Source organism: Corvus kubaryi, unplaced genomic scaffold (assembly GCF_017639235.1).
Source record: "Corvus kubaryi isolate FWS band 111438036 unplaced genomic scaffold, C.kubaryi_AGA036_p1.0 37387, whole genome shotgun sequence".
Taxonomy (NCBI): Eukaryota; Metazoa; Chordata; class Aves; order Passeriformes; family Corvidae; genus Corvus; species Corvus kubaryi.
Genome location: NW_024581129.1, coordinates 9,879,286 through 9,899,685, shown reverse-complemented (window position 1 = coordinate 9,899,685; position 20,400 = coordinate 9,879,286). Strand labels below are relative to the sequence as shown.

Genomic DNA, 20,400 nt, shown 5'->3' with positions numbered 1-20,400 from the left:
AGCGCCTCAGGAGACGGAGCGGCGGCGGCTGCCGGAGGTGCCGGTGCTGCTGTCGGTGTCGCTGCAGGACATGTCGCGACCGCGGGCATGTCGCGCTCCTCGCTGCCCGGGCTCAGGGGCGGCCTCCGCGCCGCTGGCCGCACGCGTGATCCCCGCCGCAGCCTGCGAGCGACATCGCATCCCGGGAGGGCAGCTACGCGGACAGGGAGACAGGCAAGGGGGGGCTGGACACGGGGCGGGGGACGGGACGGGACAGCGGGGGGAGGAGACGAGGAGAAGCCGTTAGTCAGGTTGCAGATTTCAAAAAGAAATGTACTTCAATCGCATGTGGTATGCGAACGGAAATAAAGTGACTACACTCAAAAGTTCCCCCCCTTCACTCAGAAACAGATTTCAGCTCTTTGCTGAAAGCAGCGCCGTGAGCCCACAGCTGTCCGGGATACGTCCCTCATCTCATCCAGGTCAGGAAAATCCTAGGCTCCCAACTGCCCGTTTGCTTCCAAGTGAAATGGACGGCTTGGAGCTCTAAGGGAAGAGACATCCAACCTGGAAAGAGCAGCTAGAAGCAAACTAATTAACATGATCAAGGGCAGGAGTTTTCTTGGCAGGTTCAAAACAAGCATAACCTGGGAGCGCAGCTAAAGCTCTTTTCACTCCTGAAACAGAACACCTTCATTCCCAATTTACCATAAAAAACCCCAGAGCGACACTCTAGCAGAGCCCGCCACGGAATGCTCGATTGCTCTGGTTTTTTCATTCACAATTCCCAGTAAATATGCATGAAGACAGCTCTTCAAGCAACCCCTGCTCTATGTAGGACGCTGGCGCGCCAGGCAAAGCAGCCGGCATTCCCTAACTGGCCCTCGGTGCTGGCGGGGAACTCGGAGCGCAGCCCCGGTCGGTGGGAGCCGGCACCGCCGAGAGCTCCGCGCCCCTGCCCCAGCGCTGGGCGCGATCCGGGCTCCCCAGAAAGGCGATACTTACTGCATTCTCCCTCCACATAGTTCCAGTTTAAAGATCCTCAAAGTCATTTCAGTAGATTCCTTTGCAAACAATGAAGTGGAAAATAGGTCCCTTAACGCCTGGATTTCATCTTGCAACTTGTTCCCACCGCAGTAAATAGCAGCCCGGCAGCTCTTTATCGCTTGAAATCCCGCATGATCAAGTTTTAGCAGAGCCATTGCAACTGAAATTCGCTCTTTACTTTTGGCAGGAGGCATTTAAGCGTCTTCATTTTTTTTTTTTTTTTCTCTCTTCCCTTTTTTTAAATTGCGATATTGCCGCAGCAGTTCCCCAGGACGGCAGGCACGGAGTCCCCGCGCTGCTCTCGGCTCCTCGGAAGCGGCGGGGACTGGCGGCACGGGCTCCTGGAGGTGCGGCGGGCTCCACCCGGGGCCGCCTGCGCGGCGCTGCGGGCTGCGCCCGGCCCGCTCCGCCGCCCCCGGCACCGCCGCCCTTGCAGGGGCGAAGCTCACGGCCGCCTTGTCTAAACGAGACCAGCCGCGGATACTTTGAAGGCTTCTCCCCCACCCCACCCCCCCGCCCCGTTCTGCTTGCACAAGCACCAGCGAATGAGTCAGACGCAGGCACTCGGGGGAGGGGGTGTCAGATCTGGGGGAACGGCGAGAACACCGGGTTTGGGGCACAAGAGTGGCAAACTCGAGCGCTCTCCCCGCAGTAACATCCCCAGCGAAAGGTTGGTAGCCCGGGAAACCCCAGAGTGTTCTCCTTTCCCTTGACGCAGGGGCTGTCAACCAGAAATCCCTGCCGTGGGGCTCAGGGGAGTGAATGTGGAGCAGCAGCTTACACGCTAAAAGCAGCCCTCAAAGCTCCAGACCACAGCCAAATATCACAAAAAAGCTCTGTAGAAGTTGGCTCCATCTGCGCATCCCTGCTGCTCCATCCTCCTTTCAACATCCCCCATTTCAAAGCCTTGAGCCTGTTTCTCCACCTCCCATTCCCCTCTCACAGGTGTCAGACCCAGCTGGCCTCAGCAATTCTTGCCTCCCTGCCCACACCACAGCCCACCAACACCTTCCTCCACTGCACACTACTGTGCCTTCTCCCTCACTCCATTGCTCTCCTACTTTTCGCTTTCCACCATCCTGCTCCAGCTGCCACAACTTATTTGGTTTTGCACAAGTGAATGTACCAGCTAAGTACCACAGAGGGATGGCCTCTTCCGTGCTCCATCCTTTACAGCCATGTTCGTTTCTACACTGAATACTTCAGAGTAAGGCAAAGTCACACGTTTTGACAGACCCCCCACTCCTACACCAGAGCAAACTTTTGGGTTCAAATAGGATAATGCCAAGTGTCCACTCACTGAAGTTTGCTTTTCACTACAGTAAGACACAGAACACCGAGAAATCTCTCCCAAAGACATTTAACAACACATCAGCTTTACTGCTCTTGACAGTCTCATCATTGAATTCCCCAATAGGTCTATGCCTGGGTTTTTTCCTCCTGTGAAAGATCTCACATTCTAACTTATTTAGAGATTACTTCCTCAGACATTACATTACTTTTTCTAAGCAAAGCAATTAAGCAGCTTCAACTGCCTTTTTTTTTCCCCAGTGTTTGATGTTTTAATGCATCTCTGCATTTCACCCTCACATTTTCCCCCTGTAAATATTACAGTGATGTTTGTCACGGTTACTGGAGATGAGGTTGCAGTTCCATCCTTGTGTAAGGGTTATTTCAGTGTTATCATTCAGGAGATTTACTGGAACAGCAGCAAAAACAGATTCGAAATCCTCAAATGCAAGTGAAATTCACAATGGTGAAAAATTCCAGCTCTAACCATTAGCACATGTTTAAAATATAAAAAGGGACATGGTGTTTTTGGAAAATACTTTGTATACAATATACTGTGTACAATACACTGGCTGAGTCTAATGGTGTGAAAGACCAATACAAGAAATACCCATATTTTCTAACTTCAGAGCTATATGATTTTCATTAATCTAAATTTAGAAATAGTTTAGCATTATTTCCAAATATTTTTCCTCAATTACTCTCATAAAATTTTGTGAAATATCATGATAAAACAGTCCAAATTCACAAATTAGGATTAAAATAGAACATATTAAAAGTTTGTGCAAACACAGAGGGATAAATCTTGGCAATACATACGCAGTCTTCCCAAAAGCCTCACCAAATTCAAGTGGATTACTGCCGACAGAATTGGGTAAATGCTGCAAAATTAACACTGCTGCTTTAATAGATGTTCACATTCCATCTCTAGGTATATTTGCACAGTTTTAAATTAAAGAGCTGCAAACATGGTAAGAAGTCAATTTCACACAGCAGAAACAAGAAAACAAAACCGGCATTTAAGTGTCTAACCCTTGTAAATTTTGTGTAAGGGAACACTTACTTCAAAAGCAGCGTAACAAACACTAACATCCCTGCACTTGGGGCACTGAGCATTTTCATGGACATTTGTTCTGGAAGGCAGACAGACTGATCCCTAAATGATTGCCTTCTCCATATGGACAGCTCTGCACTTCTCTAAAAGCAGCTACAACACAAGTTCAAGAAGTTTGGAATCATGCATTCTAAGGATATTTTCCACCTGGACTTTCCCTACCAGGCCTGCCTCCTACATAAACACATATTTAAAGGTCAGGAACTTTCTTTTTACTCTGTTCCTTCTAAAATAACATTAAATTGCAAAAAGGTTTCCTCTTTCTGAAAATGACCTGTTGCAGAGAGCACCTGCCAACAGAAACAAGCAGCCAAATTATCAGGTACAAGCAATGTTTCCAAAGCAGGGTCCAATGATCTGGCACAAGGCAGATTTCTGTCTCTGTTGCTGACTCCTCAGTGAGTGACACTAACTTGTTCTCTATTTGCTTTACTATACCAGCTGAAAGATGCTTAACCTCAGACATGTTAGACAGCTAAATTAAAAGTCAAATTTAACCTCCAGATTCCAGAAAGCAACTCTATAATTTTCCTCTCGGTTTTAGAAAGTGCACTGTTAAGTAAGCTAAGTATAATCATGCTCTTTAAGAAACCAAAATTCTTCTCATGAAATTACACCAAAATTAGTCAAAAAAATACTTTAATACATTATATGTCACATTATTGCCACTCTACTATCAGTAGAGGTAGTCTTCTTTGCAACAGTTTGACAATTTGAGAGATCTCTCAGGCAGATTGCAGATTTCCTCAATAATCCTAGCAACATGAAAATTCCATTGCACACAACTTCATACGTTTTATGAAACAAAATGGTAATGAGATATTACAGGTTAAGGGAGAGAAACTCACTTGGAATCCTTTCCAAATTTAAAAATGTTTCTAGTTCCAGCAATGAACTACTTTTACATTTAGGGACTGTTGCTGTAACTACTAACAATTTATTTATATGCTTCTTATCTGCCACAAATATCTGAATTTCACCTACCCTGACAAATCTCTCCACCAGGAATCAAAAGTGACATTGATGCAAAGTCACTTTTCAGTACTGCACAGGATCAGGTCTGAAATGAAAACATTTGACTCAACAAAAACTTAATGCATAGCAAACAGGGATACAGTAACATAAATTTATGCTTGGGAGGCTGAAAAGTTACTTACATGCTAAATGAAATCAAAGTAAAAATGGGAAAGAACTCAATTGTTTTCAAACTTGCTAAAACATTTTGTCACAGATGGCCCTCTTATTGAAAACTGGCATAGCTCCTCATTTGGCAGTGCTCTTTCTTGCACAATTTACCAAGTCATGCATGAAATGATGGCCTTAAGCTACTCTCAGTTTTGCAAAGGACATGAGCTAGCTGCCATGGAAAAAAGAGGAGGCAACATCACTGAGTGGAGCTTGAGGCTGTTACAGCACTTCAGCTCCTCTGCAAACAACCCCCAGCAAGGAAGGAACACCCCAGAGGCAGCTCAGCCAAAACTGCTCCTTTCTACCTCACCTCTGATTATCAGAGCTATTCAGGATTCACCAGGATTGTGTCTCTGTCTCTTTTGTAATCAATTTCCCATATCAAATTAATCTTTATATATATTTCCAAACTCTTCTATGCAGCTCCCAAGAGGAATTCTTTTTCTGGGGAATCACTGAATTAGTCAAATCTAACTCTAAGGGTCAAAACAGAATTTCATAATGAACTCTGTACTTTTTAATTAAGGCTGCTCTATTAACAAAGATCTGTGTCACAGCAGTGCAGTCCTGTACACTGTATCAATACCAATCCCATTACACACTGAACTGCCTGCACAAGGCCGGTGCTTCAGGGAACTGAATCAGGTAAATACTAGTTTAAGACTGCTTCTCTTATTCCCTTGCTGCACTCTCCCATCAGAAATTGGGGAATATTAGTATATTTCTAATAAAATCTTCTAGGAACACCCAAGAAAACACCTGAGCACTGCACAGCCAGCACAGCTTATTCATTAATGCCTACAGCAGTGAAGGAACAGTCAAAATTTGCCATTATTTATTTAGGGCCAAAATATGATCTCCTAATCCTCACTGAATTTAGTAACTAAAGCAGTAAGCCTTTACAAACCAGAATTTTTAAAAATACCATTTGAAGCCTCCTCTTCAGTCGCCCTAAGCCATACAAATCTGCCCCTCATATCCATTATGGACAGCATGATGAGCCTCCCAGACAAGCAGTTACTACCTAGTATTAGTCTACCTAAAGGATGCTCAGATTTTGGAAGTGTATAATGACAGCTCTTACCTCACATGGAACATCTTATGTGGCCCCACATTTGAGGTGGTCTACCTTTAAATAGATTTTATATACCTAAAAAGACCCCTGTGTACACAGCTGATGTATACTTTCAAATAAGTTAGAGATTACTCTAATTTTGATCTTTTGATGAAACATACTCCTGTATTAGGTATTCAAAGGGCTGGACAGACTCCTTAAGTTTGAAAATAATAATTAGAAAAATACCTTCTGAATCTTGAAGACAGGTGAGCTATTTGTCTTTACCAATATTAGTATTGTAAAATGAACTTTCATGGAATATTATGTTATTTCATATAAAATTTGTTTTAACATGAAAAAAATTACTACTTATGACTGATAAGAGCCAGCAGTGACCCCTCACACATTGTTCATTGGCAGAACTTGTTTGCTAAAAGAAAGTTGTACTGAGTGGGAAGCACCAAGATGCCTACACTGCATCTGCTTCTCAGTGCTTCACTAAGCAAATTCTTACGGAGTTGAGACTTTTCTAAATCTAGAAAATCAAATTTAGTAAAGGTCAGTGGAAGCTTCTTATCAGCACAAAGTTACCTCAGCTCTCGCTGGAAGATATTTTTAAGACAAGTAGTATTTTGCTCCCTGCATCCAACCCATCTCTCGATTGTAGGCACTGGCTCTATTAAAACTAGGTGCTAAAGGCTCATGCAACATCTGAGCCAGCAGGAATAGATCCAAGATAGAAAAATCCCCCTTGAACTTAAATTACAGTTCCACATGATGAGTCAGAGCCTTCTGTCACCTACTTCTGCCATACAGGCTACATGGCTTTTGTTCATATTCAGGAATGCTATTGAGACACTTGAGTATGAGTTTTCTTTGAAGTGCAATTATCATGGTGCTTCTAGGTCCTGCATTTTGTCTGCTCTTGCTCCAAAGGAGCCCCATTTTTTTGCTTTCTTTAGAAAGAATTCCTCTTGCTTTTCCCTGCCCAAGGAGAATTCCAGGCTCTGATGGTGATAATCACAGCTGGAATTACTAGCAGATCTAATTAGTTTCATTCTATTTTATTTGCAAACCTTGACAATCTCGCTGGTGGAAACAAAGAGCAAGACAAAGGGGCTTTTTAACTAAAATAACATATTAAAATGCATTTGTCTCCTACCTAAAATGCAGGCTTATCTTACCCAGATGACCACATTTCTAGGAACTGATATCCAAATCAATTGCCATAGTTCCAAAATGTCTTCCCAAGAAAATCAAATGCTATTTCATCTACCTCTAAACTCTTGTCTGACTGATGGGTAGCTCTGAAACCTAAAATAACTGGCTTCTGCTTCTTATGGCAGGGGAGGTCATATTGGATGGAAGAAGGAAAGATTCAAGGAATTTTTTTCAGGTTGCTAGAAACACAGGAATGTCTTCTCTCTTGTCTATTTGTAAGGTTACTCATGGAATTAATCCTTAGGAGAAGACATGCCTTTTGTTTGTGTTGGTTTCTTTAAAGTCAAAAGATACAGGTTTAAATAGGTCTTCTTCCAAAAAAGTTACTGTCAAGAATCCTATTCTTCCCTCCTCTCCTGTCCTAATGGGACAAAAGAAAATAATTCCTGTATGAATTCTGCAAAGAGAGGTCAAGGACTGGGAAGCTCCTAGTTCTCCAGGTGACACAGAATATATTCAAAATTGCTTTGAAAAAGAATTCGAGTTCAGAGGCTGAGATTAAGAGGATCCTATAGGTGGGAGCCTCAGATACACCTGGGAGGAGGATGCTGACTGCAGATTTGCTGCTCTCTGATCTTTCCAAGCTGGGTCAGCATTCAAGAAAGTTCCATCCACATTCAATGACAAAAGTACTTGCACAAAGATTTGTGTGGTTTTGATATTTGAACATAGATGCCTAAATGCATTTTAAGTTTCTATGCACATAGGTGCATCCTCCCTGATAAACTTTATAATAGCCATTAAGAAATATAAAAAGCAAAAAAAAGTAATTTTTTCCAAATAAAGAGCCTTCTATGATTTGCTGGAATGACTTAATAAACGTGACTTCATTAGAGTAACTTAAGCGGAGACAAACTAAATCTATACTTACATTAATGACATTCTTTGCATTGAGATCTACTGCTTTTTAAAATACCATTGGCTAAACAAGATCTGATATATCAACACAAGTATTAAACTTCTGAAACTCATGAGATAGTCAAGTATCTATTTCAAACTATAAATATCCTGTTTAGTTTTACCTGACCATCTACATACTGTACAAACATTCAGCAACATTCAAACACATGGAGGACTGGGGTTTTTTAAGCAACAATCATATACAAGAATCATTAAAAAATATATAAACATCGGAAGGTATTTCACCAACTTACTGAAAAAAAATTCCCAGAGCCACTTTCTGGAATTAATATACAATTGCTAATTTTTATAAGCCAATTAACTGTAATCTCACTCGGCAGACGCCTGTATGCTATCTACCCTCACACAACTATTTCTGTTCCCACCAGTCCTTTCTATCACACAGATTCCAAAATAACTGTGATATATGTAGGAACAAGAATATTTCTCTAGTTTAAAGCCTGCCAGATCTTATCTTTCATCTGCAAAGATCAGACAGATTTCTTGCTTTCTTGATTTTAGCCAGAAAGCTAAAATGATGGAAGATAACCAAAAAGAGAAGACTTTCTTTTTAGACTGCCTTGCTGAGTGGGGAACAATGCCGTGTTCCAAGGTACACAACACTGGACAAGGGTTCAGGAGCTACTCCATCTGTGTTTACCTTGTATTGCCTTCACCTTTACATAAACTATCCTATCAAAATCCAAAGAAATGTTGGTATTTGCAGGACAAACAGCATTTTCTTATGCAGTATCCCAAGGAACAGATACTGAATCTAGCACCTACATTCTTTTAAAAATTTGAAAACACACGGGGTTTATATTCACCCCAACTATTAAAGTAATAACCACTTAACCTTAGTGATCTCACTGTTATCCTAGCTCACAGATTTCTTTCATGGTTTCAAGTTTTCTGTGATGCAAGTCTGAAAACTTTAAACATCATATTTTTTACCAACTGACTTTTCATCTCTGCTGGCTATCAACACTCATCCTTGAATGCAGGTGAAAGAGCTGTTCATCTCAAACACTTCAAGATTCAAAAACAAGATGAAAAATAGACTCTGTTTACTCTTTGCAGAATTTTCAGCTTTCATTCTTACCCCAGTCGAACAAAATTATTTTTAGTAACACTAATTCCTAGACTGGCTGCTTACTCCAAGAGTAAGTTATAAGGTTGAAAGAGGTGAATTTTTTTCACTAATCCCATTTTAGTGGGATGGGACAGGGACATCTTAATGCTTTGAATTAGGAATTGGCTCTGTTTTCAGACAGGAGGCATGGAGTGGAGTTTAAGCAGTTCATTTTAACCCTTCATTATTTTGAAAATGTCTTCCTATCATTTACAACGGTTCTGTTGGTGCCTTACCTTCTGCAAACCTTTATCAGCTCCACCAGTCATCAGCACACACAGCTGCATAAGGACATTTACAGATGTTCATCTTGGCTCATCTAGAACATCTGCTTCACTTACTCAAGTTCTGTGACCTGAAAAACACTATGGTATTTGAAAAAGGCAAAATTCCCTGATGCTGACAATCCTGAGAGCTTTGATGTTTAGCATAACCAGTTCTTCCCAATTTAGGGTTACTAAAACATCACCATCATCACTTACACAGGCACTTCGGAGCTCAGTATTACTGAAGAGACTACAGGAGCATAGAGAAGCCCCCAAAAGAAATGCCCTCCAAGAATCTTAGTGGGACATATTCTGGAGAAAAAAAAAAAGAACACCCAGCCATCCTCTTAATGACAAAGACTTCTATTCCTTAAGAGATCACCCAAATTATCTATATACAAAACTGTACTATCTCAAAATACATCTTGCTATGCACACAGCATAATGTATATTCTCTAAATATACCCCATCACATCAGGCAAGATTACTGAATACTTTTGATAATTTTTCTTTTATCCAACCAACCAGACTAGGTCCATGAAGGTTTGGTACTTTAAACACATGTTAAGCTTTCATGATTCTCTTTGAAGCTTTGAGATAATCTGCTTCTTACCTTGATCTATACCTGTGTTTTGTCAGTGAATTGTTAACTCAATGCAGTAGAGCATTGGCAGGTCCAATGTCTTCACCAGCACTTTAATAAGCAAAACTGTATTTTGCTCCTTGAAGTTCAATTAACTGCTGAGTTAAACCTCATATCAAGATGATCAATTAAGGCACTTAGACTGCTGAGAGAGGAAAGCATAGGCAGGAATAAAGTTCAATTTCTAGGGATAAGTGAATAGTATTTTCTCAGATAGTTTTCCAAATAAGTTAATTTTTTAAATGTGAGAAATAAACACACTAGATCTGACAAATCAGCACAGATCTGGAGCCTTTGATTTTATATATAGATCCATAAAAGACACTAGCTTATAATAGGACAGAACATTAAGTCAAAATTCTAACTTAACTTACAAACAAAAATTAAGTGTGAAGCACTCAATTTCTAAAAGAAAGACTAAAAAGGTAATAAATTTCTGCTTTAAAAGGCAAATGATTAATTGTCTATAAACTCAGCAGATATTTTACTAATAAACTGCACCAAGGGGATTACTGCAGAACAGAATTGTTTCCCTTATGTTTCTTGTATTGAAATTACTTTTTGTGTATTCCTGCAGAAAAGGGCATGGCTCATTACAATCTGATTTACCATTTAAAATAAGGTCTGATATGACAGTTGTTCACTTACACCAAGATGCAGACTCAACCTACACAGCCATGTCTCGGACCATGGAAACACCCTAACATGTGTCACACACAGATACATTCCAGTGACTACAGAGAATGCGGAGAACCCAACACATCCTCCAGAAGGACATGCACACCGAGAGACTGTACATCCATCCCCTTTGGAGCATGTGATTGTTAATCTAACCATACGAAATCATGGCTATTCTTAGCATCAAGTACATCACCGTATAAACTGCTGCTCTTGAGGCATCATATGCTCAGAATAATTTACTTCATTCACAAGAGCTTCTGAATAGTTAAAACTCTGGCTAAATCCCAAAATTCCTCTGTGACTACTCTTAGCAAGCTGAACAGCATCCCAGTGTTTGACCTCCCTCTGAGAAAAGGAAAGGGAACAGCAAGATATAATCCACTCTCTAAAACGGATGGAAAGATGGTCTAAAAGTCAAAGGACATTAAAACTACTGAAGGGGACAAAAAGCAGCTCCATACATTGCCTTGCATGGCAATTACCTAACAAATGCTGCATGTCACCCAAGAACAGCAGTCTTGCATAAGCACAGAGCAACTGCACATTGTACCTTGTTCTATAGGAAAGGTAAACTTAGAACCTGCAGTCAGCTATTTCAGCAGTTACCACGCCTTCCAACTGCAGCACAACGATGACTAAGCTTGTTAAAATTGTCTTCCGTACAGGTTGCTTATAGATTCATTGGTACTAATTCCACACAGTGAGAATTCCTCTGTTCCTATGTGGTGTAAATGCCACTCTTCAAGTCTCTTACACTTCTGTAGGCAGCAGTGAAATGATTCACTGAAACCTTAAATTGCGCTCAAATCAAACACTTAACATTGTCTCAGGCTAAGTTTAAAAATCCAGGCCTGCAGCTGTACTGCCATTTCTCAGTTGGATCTAGAACACTCATCTATAATGTTTCCCAGCTGGACACTTCATTATAAATCCTGTTGCATGAGCTAAGGAAAAATAATCTCTGTGGTTCTGTCCAACTGTCAAAAAAGTAAGTTCAGAATGATACCAAACACATGACTAGGGCATATTTGTCCTCAGAGCAAAATTCTAGCCACTATATAGAAAAAATCCCCCATCTGCACTAATATTTGGAGAGAATCAGTTGGATAGAACACCAAGGCAAACAGATTTTTCTAGTCAAGTGCATTATTTTGAAAAATAAGTCTATCCTACATGAAGTAGTCCAAAGCTACATCAAGCATAAGCAAGTTATTTTAGTTTGATTCTGCATGGAAACTACATTCAAAACTGGGTTGAAGATTTCCAGTACACAGCTATATTTATATTGTTTACACAAAAACTATTTGAGAAGCTATCCACATAGTGTCCACACCAAATTACTTTGTCAAGGTATGATCTGTAACTACTTTTGAGTCATTAGCACGCAGCCTTGATTACTTATTAGGCATCTAACCACATGAAAGGAAAACAAATCATGTTACCTCGTGCTGATTTAAAAATTGTTACTGGTGTAATGTGATGTAAACTGACAATGCATTGCAGTTCCAGCACAGCATTGCATCAGAGGTGAAACAAGCAGGCAAAGAAACAGCCAGAGCTAAGAATAGCACATTTAACCCTTCAGAGATAGTCACAATAAGTAGCAAACATAAATTAGGCAGAGCATAGATAGCACTGAAGAAATCCCCTTATTTAGGTCTTTTCCAGACTCATCTGCTGGGGCATGGGAACATTTACAGAATGTAACAGCCATGCAGTCACAGCATGTGTGCACATGGACTGCCTTCAAGTACTCTGAAGTACACACACAAGCAAAACAAACAACACATGATGCTTCCCTCCTCCCCTCACCCTGGTAAAAACTACATCTCAAACCCTTTCTGAATAGAGACCAACATTTCAGTTCACTGCCTGGAGTTCTGAAGAGTTTTGCTTTGTCAAATGCAGCACTGGGATTGCTTTATTTTTCTTTATGCTTTTCTAATCAGTTTGTGAAGGCTGTGGGCACATTCTCTGACCTTTATCATCTACTTAAGAGCATTCCAAGCTTGTATCTTCTTTCCCTTTAAAAGTTTACAACTACGTCACTGTCATAGCCTCCCTGCAAATTTCTGGAGGGAAGTAAAAACAAGGGACAGAAAACAAATACAGAGAGAATATCCCTCTCCTCTACACTCAGAGCTCAAATAAGACTGTTCAGGTTTTGCCTGCCATTCCCAAAGTCATACCTGAGTTTGTATTTTCATTCTGTAAGTTCATTCATTATATAAGTTATAAATTCTTATGATTTTTCCTTTATGAGATTTTGAAAAAAGGCTTGAAAAGAAACCTAAGGTACAGCCAAAGCAAGCTGAGTCTCACTGAAACACAGGCTTCAGCTATTTCACATCTTCTTAAGTGTTAGTGCCATCACAAGTGATGAACCAAGTCTTTATATGACAAGACAAACAGAAGAATCTTTTTACCAACCACTTTTATCCCACTGCTTCAGCGCTGGGACCACAGATTAACTTCAATAGGTTTGAGTTTGCACCTCAGTCCTGAAAACTGCCATCACTTTTAAATAGGTGAAAAGGCACCATGTGGAAGGGAAAGATGCTGCAGCACATGCCCAGGAACATAACCTGGCTCTAATTCCTAACTCTTCCACATCACATCCTTTTCTTCCAGCAGATGAGCACTTCTGTATGTGCAATCAGTGTGAACCAAATTTACCCTACCCTTACAAAAACATTTAAAATTTATGGCTGAGAGAAGCAAAGTGATCTCTGTGCAAAAGTCAGGATGGAAAAGAAAAAATTGATGTGTGGAATTTTCTCTGACTAAAGAGATGTTCCCCACTTGTTGTATTTCAACATCTCACAATCTCTTAATACGGTTATCCACAAAACTCTTGTGATGGAGAAAAGGAGCAAATGTTTTTCCATCAGCTTTCTTGGTGATGAGTCAGTCTCCTTTTTCCTCAGCGTCTTTATCCTTACATAATATTACATAATAATATAGAAGTGTTCTATTTCCCATCAAGGAATATCCTGCATGTTTTTAAACACATTAAAGCAGATTTACTTTGAAGCTTTGAATTGTTTGTAGCTTTCCCCAAAAGAAGCATTGCAAGTACTGCTGTGTAAATGAAGGATATTTTCAGTTCAGTGGTTAATGTAAGATAGGAAAACAATTTTGTACACTTTAAACCAAAACTTGACTTTGAAGGAAATTCTGGGATATTAACCTTTAAACAGCTATCTAAGCAAGGTAACATTGTTTCAAAAACATCAGGTCAAAATTATTTATGTAACTACTGGACAATTTAAATAGGATTAAATAGCAATATAAAACCTTTGGCTGACCCAAATCTGTATCTACTGAATAAATAAGTGGCCAGAAAAAAAGTATGTCCCAGTTCTACTCGTAAGTAGAACACATTAAAAACTTTTTTCTTTAAGGTACCCCCGTTTACTGTCCTGACTTCTCAAGAAAAGTGCTGATCCTGTAGGTCCCAGCAGCTCCAGAGAAGGTTCCTCTGCCTTCCTCATTAAGTATTTTGAGGAGATCAGAGAGAGGATTAATTGCTGTTAACCACTAAAAGTACACCATAGCATTTATCTTACAAGCCTTACCAGCTGGGAGGGCAATCTCTATGCACAGATTATTAAATACCTTTCTCCATCATCAGGACATTGCTGAGAATGTTAACCACTACCTCTGATATCAGAGAGTGTGAATAAACAAAATTGCACTTTAAAAAGTATTTGTTGTATAAGGAACTTAGTTTAAATCACAAAATATTCCCCAATAAATCCAGTTCAAATTAATAGGACAGATCCTATGTCCCAGGGAGAGAAGGCATAAATGGTACAGAATTTCAATAGACAATGAGCTCCATGTTAAAACATCAGAGCAACATCACCATAGCAAGTTCAAACTTTGAAGCAAGTAAGCAAAGGGAAAAGAAATTCAACATTTTATTTTAACCAGCTTATATACTTTTACTAGAGACCCAGTGATATCAGCAACTCTGAGATCCAATAACCCGATCATTACAGAGGGGGCACAAGATTGGTTTATTTATAAGATTACCATGGGCACTAAAACACATATGAATATTTTTAATTGTTGGGATGCATAATCACAAGAAATTCATCTACCAATGAGCAGATTTTCCTTTTACATAGTGACACTGTAACAGACCACTGTACACTGAAGGCTAGACAGTTTCTCTTTGCCATGTTCATTTCTGCTCTTTGAAAGCTGTAACAGTATTTGTAGATGTCACCATTCTGCACATATGGAAGGGCAAGACCGAGCCATAAGGAACTACCAGTGCTTAAAGCTGCTTGAGAAGGTCTGTACAGCTTAATTTGGTAAAGAACAGTAATTTGTTCTCAACTCATGAGGTGCTGGCTATTCTGTTTGTAATGGATTATTCCCCTCTCTCCATACTTGAAAGGCTGCATTTAGGGTTTTTTGTTTGTTTGTTTTGTCCTAGTTTCATTATTATAAATTATTATGTTTGAATCAGCTTTTGACCTAGATCCTAAAAAATGGATATTTCTAAGCAAGCATTCAGAGCTCACATATTCTCAGTGACAGCCAAAATTCTGGGACACAAGCTTAGATTAATGCAGAGAGGGGGGAAAAGTATTGGGAAGTGGGTAATGACATTTCTTCCAGCTAATCTGGAAGGGACAATGAGTGAACACAAAAACCATAGACTTGTAATGAAGAAACAGGCAAAATCATCTGTACTAAATAGCTACAATCCAGAATGCTGCATTCAGAGCCAGAAAAACATCTCTTGCTCAGCAGGAATGAGAAAAGGTCTGTAGCAAGAGCCTCCCATTTAAAAAACCTAAACCACATACAACTAATTCTCAGAACTAACAGGACAGCAGAAAGTCCTGTAATGGTTTGTTCAGAAGCACAAATTTCATCAGCTAAAAAAAAGTCAGTTTCCACACAATCAGTCCCAATACCCAGCAGATAAAACAGATGGGTCACTGGCCATTCACAGCCCATTTCCATGATATGCACTCTTGAGGTCTATAAATAACCAAGTAGGGACACCTGCTTCCTGGCAGTGCAGTAGAAGTGCCTCTGTTCTTTTCTACTTTCATCATGTTCATTATGGATAAGGATAAAAAGGGATAAACACAATAAAACAATAAAAGTTTTTTCTGTCCCAGACCACACAGTCTACCACTCCAGCCTCAGAACAAGCAGCAAACACATGCCACCCATGCACTTGGCTGAAAATTGTTCCTCTCCCAAATTAAATATACTCTGAGGGAATTCATACAGGGGGTATGTTATTTTCATTTTATTTCTCCTTCTAGTAATTGCACTGAAATCACTACTAAACTTACCCTACTATGCTACTTATCCTTCATGTATGCATATTCATTCTACTAAATGTTGCTTGCTTTTTTGTTTAAAATCTGAAGTCAGAAAATGTCATTCTGTAAAAAAAAAATAAATTGGAGAGTGACTCTGGCCAGTGAATTCATTCCTTCTGAAAAACTCACAGGAGCCACCGTTTAGGGTAAAAAGACAGATAATTTCTGGTGGACCTGCCAAAGGCAACTGTGGCCTTCTGTTGTGGACACAAACAAGCTGGTAAGACAACCTGCTCTCCCAGGATTTCATCATTTATTCCGTTCCAAACAACTCAACCATGTCTTTGTGACATTTGTGAACATTAAGCATAAGGGCACATGAAATCCACTGAGCACAGGCAATTGGAGGAGAGGAAGATATTTCTGCCACTGAGCACCATTCAATTAAAGTGTTTCAGCTGGGCATGTCCACAGCTGCATTGCCCAAAAGCAAAAGCGAAGAGATAATATTCTTTCACACTGCCTACAGTCAGCACTACCTACCAGAAGCCCTATCTTCTTTATTCTTTTATTCCAACCACTTGTACCTTTTTTGCAGATCTGGATAAAATAACTCTCCCTCTCAAGATTTACAACCTCAAAACCCATCCACCTTTCTTCAAGCATCTCACCTCCCACTCAAACATCATCTTTTTTGCTTTGTTTACTTTAGATGCATTTCTTTCAAACTCCCTAACATGTTTTCATTATGAGCTAATCAAATTCATTTTCCTTTTGGTTTGTTTTCTTCTCCCAGGCTTTCTCACCTACACTTCTCACTTCATAACAGAAAGAACATACCAGAAATTTCTCAAAAGGCTGCTCTTCTGGAAAATGTTTCCATAGGGAATACCAGCTTTAATTAAAAAAAATAAAAACCAAACAGAATCCACATTTCCAAATTCCCAGTCAGAAACAGAAAATAGCCCAAAAAAGAAAACACTTTGACAATACTCACCTAAAATACAAAACCTTTGACTCAAAGCCCCATTTTACACAATGCTGAAGAGCCTGGCTCCCAGTTTCAGAGATCTGGAAGACGGTTTATCTCCATGCAGAACGTGAAAAAAAGTATCAAAGTCTGAAACCAAATTATGCAAAATGAGAGAGCTTCCTATCTTGCTACACTAACTAACTACGATTTGAAATGAGAAAGGAGAACCTGGGGGGAATAATCAAAATCCACATTCTTCACAGCCCATACAGTCAGGAAGAATTTAGTCTTCACTAATGACTCATGCGAGTCTCCCTATAATCCCACTCTTGCCGTCTTCTCCAATGTTCTATGTACTGTATCCGTTACATGTATTTTATGAATTTTCTTAAGTAGAAACTTATTTTCTAGCACCTATTTATGAAGTTAATATACAAATAAATGCATTGAACAAGCTGCAGATGACTATTTCTGTATTTGCTTCCCATTTTGCATCAGAAGTTGCCCTCAGACAAGTCTGTCACACACTTACAAGCACAGTCATTTCTGTCATCATTTGGGCTGTCAGCCCAATTCCATGCAAAATTAAGTGACAATGCAACTAAACCCCTTAAGACTAACGAAGTTTAAAAACAGCCAGCATACATTCATTCACACCACCAACAATGGCATTAGACCAACTCAGTCACAGACTAATGCCCTTCAACCTGCAAGGAATTCTGACCAAGATCAATAGTAATACCCTATATTACAAAATAGGAGCTTGACTTTTCTGCTTAATTGTTTGAACAAAGAGTAAGTATTTTCCCTTCAACAGTCATTTACAAAATGAAAAAAGTCACTGTTCTATTACCAAAAAGAAAAAAAAACTTGTCGTCACATTGACTAATAATTATATTGAAAATTTAAATGCTCAGATTTTCACAAGTGCAGAGCATGAATGTCATAGTTAGCAGTCAGTTCAGGTAACTGTGACTGCTTTAGACATTCCTGATCCAGTACTGATTCAGCAGCACTAGAAAACATTTATTTACCACTAAAGCAGTGGGAGACAGGTATAGTGAACCATTTTAATTAACACTTATTCATCACTACAACATAGATAAAGCATTTTCAAAGGTTTATTTTCCAGCTATGTATGGGTTCATTTTTAATGATTTCTTTAGCTTTTCTAAATTAATTTAAAAGAATTTCCAACCTACATTTAATAGCCTGTCTTTATGGTCACCACTAAAATAATGTTTTAGAATGAAAGATGGATGATGACCTACAGTGAACGGTGGTGCTGAGCATTGCCCTGGTGCATGATTCACACCAGAGAGCACTCTGCACCTGAATTTACATTGCTTCTGTGCAGTGCTAGGGACACACAGTAAACTGCCTCTGACTAATGGGCAGTTTCTCTATTTTATTTGCAGGCCAAGTAATAAAGCAAAGGGGAATTAATTTGCATTGCCCAAGGATTTTACTCCCTAGCTGACTTCTCCTCTCACTTGGATGCACTTACCTATATGGAGAGGTACCAATAAAGCAAAGTCTATGGGAAAGGTTCATGAATATTACAGGTTCCACAGTCAAGCTCTGCAGTAACTGATAAAAGCAAGAGACATCAGAGCACAAATCTCCACTTCATACCCAACCAGACCAAAAAATATTAGGGACACCAACTGTTTATATTTTAGCTATGTGTACAGTCTGAGGCAGTAGAACTCAGTATTTCAAATCAGAGCTTCTTCTCAAATTCAATATAGATTTCACCTAACAACTGAAATGTTACACCTTGAGATTTCTATACAGCCTTCATAGGAAACAACTTGTACTTTCTCCAGGCCAGATTTTATGTATTTTTCAGGCCATACCTTACTTAACTACTGTCTCATCTAAAGCATTTAAGCCTTGCATGAAATGTAAAAGCAATGGGTTTTTGTATATCGGAGTTAATCAGATGTTTTATATTGGTATGAAAAGACACATGAGATACATTAAAATAAATATTTAATTAATTGCTCTTTCAGTTGTCTTTAGTAAGAGGTCAAAATCAACATCTTGCACAAACCTGTTCCTCCTTCCCTTGTCCCTGTGCCCATAAACCCACAGTTCCAAGGAAATCTAGAGGCTTGTGCAAATACCATAAAAGTAGCTCTGTCACCTGTGGAAAAGGTACACCACACATGTTCTGGAGATTAGATTTCCTTTTCTTGGATAGGGTAACTGTTCCTGCCACTTTGTGGTTTTTTAAAAAAGTAGGAAAAGGCCCAGATGTTCTAGTGAGCTTCCAACAACTGATGCTACACACTGTAGCCAGAGTTAGAAAGCGTCAGTGATGGCACATGCTACATCAACTTCAGGAATCTGGTGTACAGAACCCTCAATAAAAACATTACAAGTTGTGCAACAGTAGAGCCTCAATGCTTATTTATTCTCAAGAGAATTTTTGTCACAATGGCTAACTCCACAATCACTGTCAATAAATTTACATCTTCATAGCAAAATCAGAACCCAGGCAAAGGACAGAGCAATAGAAAAAAAATGGCCAAAAACCAAACCCTCAATGTCTTGGATAATTTCCAAGCATAAAAAAAACACTGAAAATTAATGTCTGAATGCTTTGAACTCCTCTGCTCAGAAAAGAAAATGGATGGGAGGAAATTTCATTGATAAATCAAAGCATCTCTACTGCTCCCATGATCTGAAGTACATTAGCACAACTAAACCCACATGACATACCTTCAAATCCAAGCAGCCACTGTTTCCTTCTAGAACTATGGAAACATGAACTTGTTATTCCTGAAACACTGCAATTCTCTGTTTACACCACAGAACTCCAGTCTAGTCTCCCATCAGTCACCTCATCCTTAGCTTCAATCTTTGAGCAGCGAGTTAATCTATAAGCAAACTGCTTTATTTTAATTCTGAGGCATTAAGATGAGTCAAAGAAGTTGGCAGGCAGTCAGTTTTTCACTGACCTGTAAGCACAACAGGAATTTTAATACCCACTTCACTCATTTAGCTGACCCAGTCCTCAACAGCACACTTACTAATTACAGTTTTAAATCCTATAAAGTAGTTTATCCTTTATTATATAGGCTATTACAAACACTGAGCTGTAGTGTTGAACATTTTTGGAAAACTGCCTCACTACCAGTTTTTCCACAGTATCTGAAGTTCTTCCATAAACATTAAAGCATTATTCTCTTCTCACAGTAAATTAAGAAAGGATGTAATTAACTTTGTATCAAAAGCATTGCCAAGGTCTTCAAGAGTGGTTAGCATTTTTTAATGAGATATGAAAAATAAAATATTCAGAATTTTTCCTAAAATTGAGATCCCTTTTCATGCACCTCCAAACGAGCTCTCAAGAAAGGAAAACACAGAAGAATCACAATTGTATTTCAAAAAGCTCCTAGCATGTCCAGATTAAATTAATAAAGAGATCAGAACAGAGATGTCAAAAAAACAAAAAGCAAAAACAAGAAGATGCAAAAACTATTTATGGACTGTCTCTTCTCACACAATTTAAGGGAAAAGGTACTTTTTTATCGTCTTCTGTATCTCACACCAGAGAATGTAACTATCCTGGCACACTCCATATTGAGTCTCGGGGGTTTGTGTTTG

At 39.5% G+C, this 20,400-nt stretch overlaps 1 protein-coding gene across 2 annotated transcripts in view; it reads right to left on the bottom strand.

Moving 5' to 3' along the window:
• Positions 1–1,422, bottom strand: part of GRIN2A (glutamate ionotropic receptor NMDA type subunit 2A) — a 168,294-nt gene extending 166,872 nt beyond the window's left edge. For both annotated transcript variants that reach the window (XM_042037005.1, XM_042037006.1), the window contains exons 1-2: positions 985–1,422; positions 1–224 (exon numbers count right to left, since the gene is read on the bottom strand). The gene's annotated coding sequence lies outside the window, so the exon portion shown is untranslated. The remainder of the gene's footprint in view (positions 225–984) is intronic.
• Between the last annotated feature and the right edge of the window lie 18,978 nt (positions 1,423–20,400).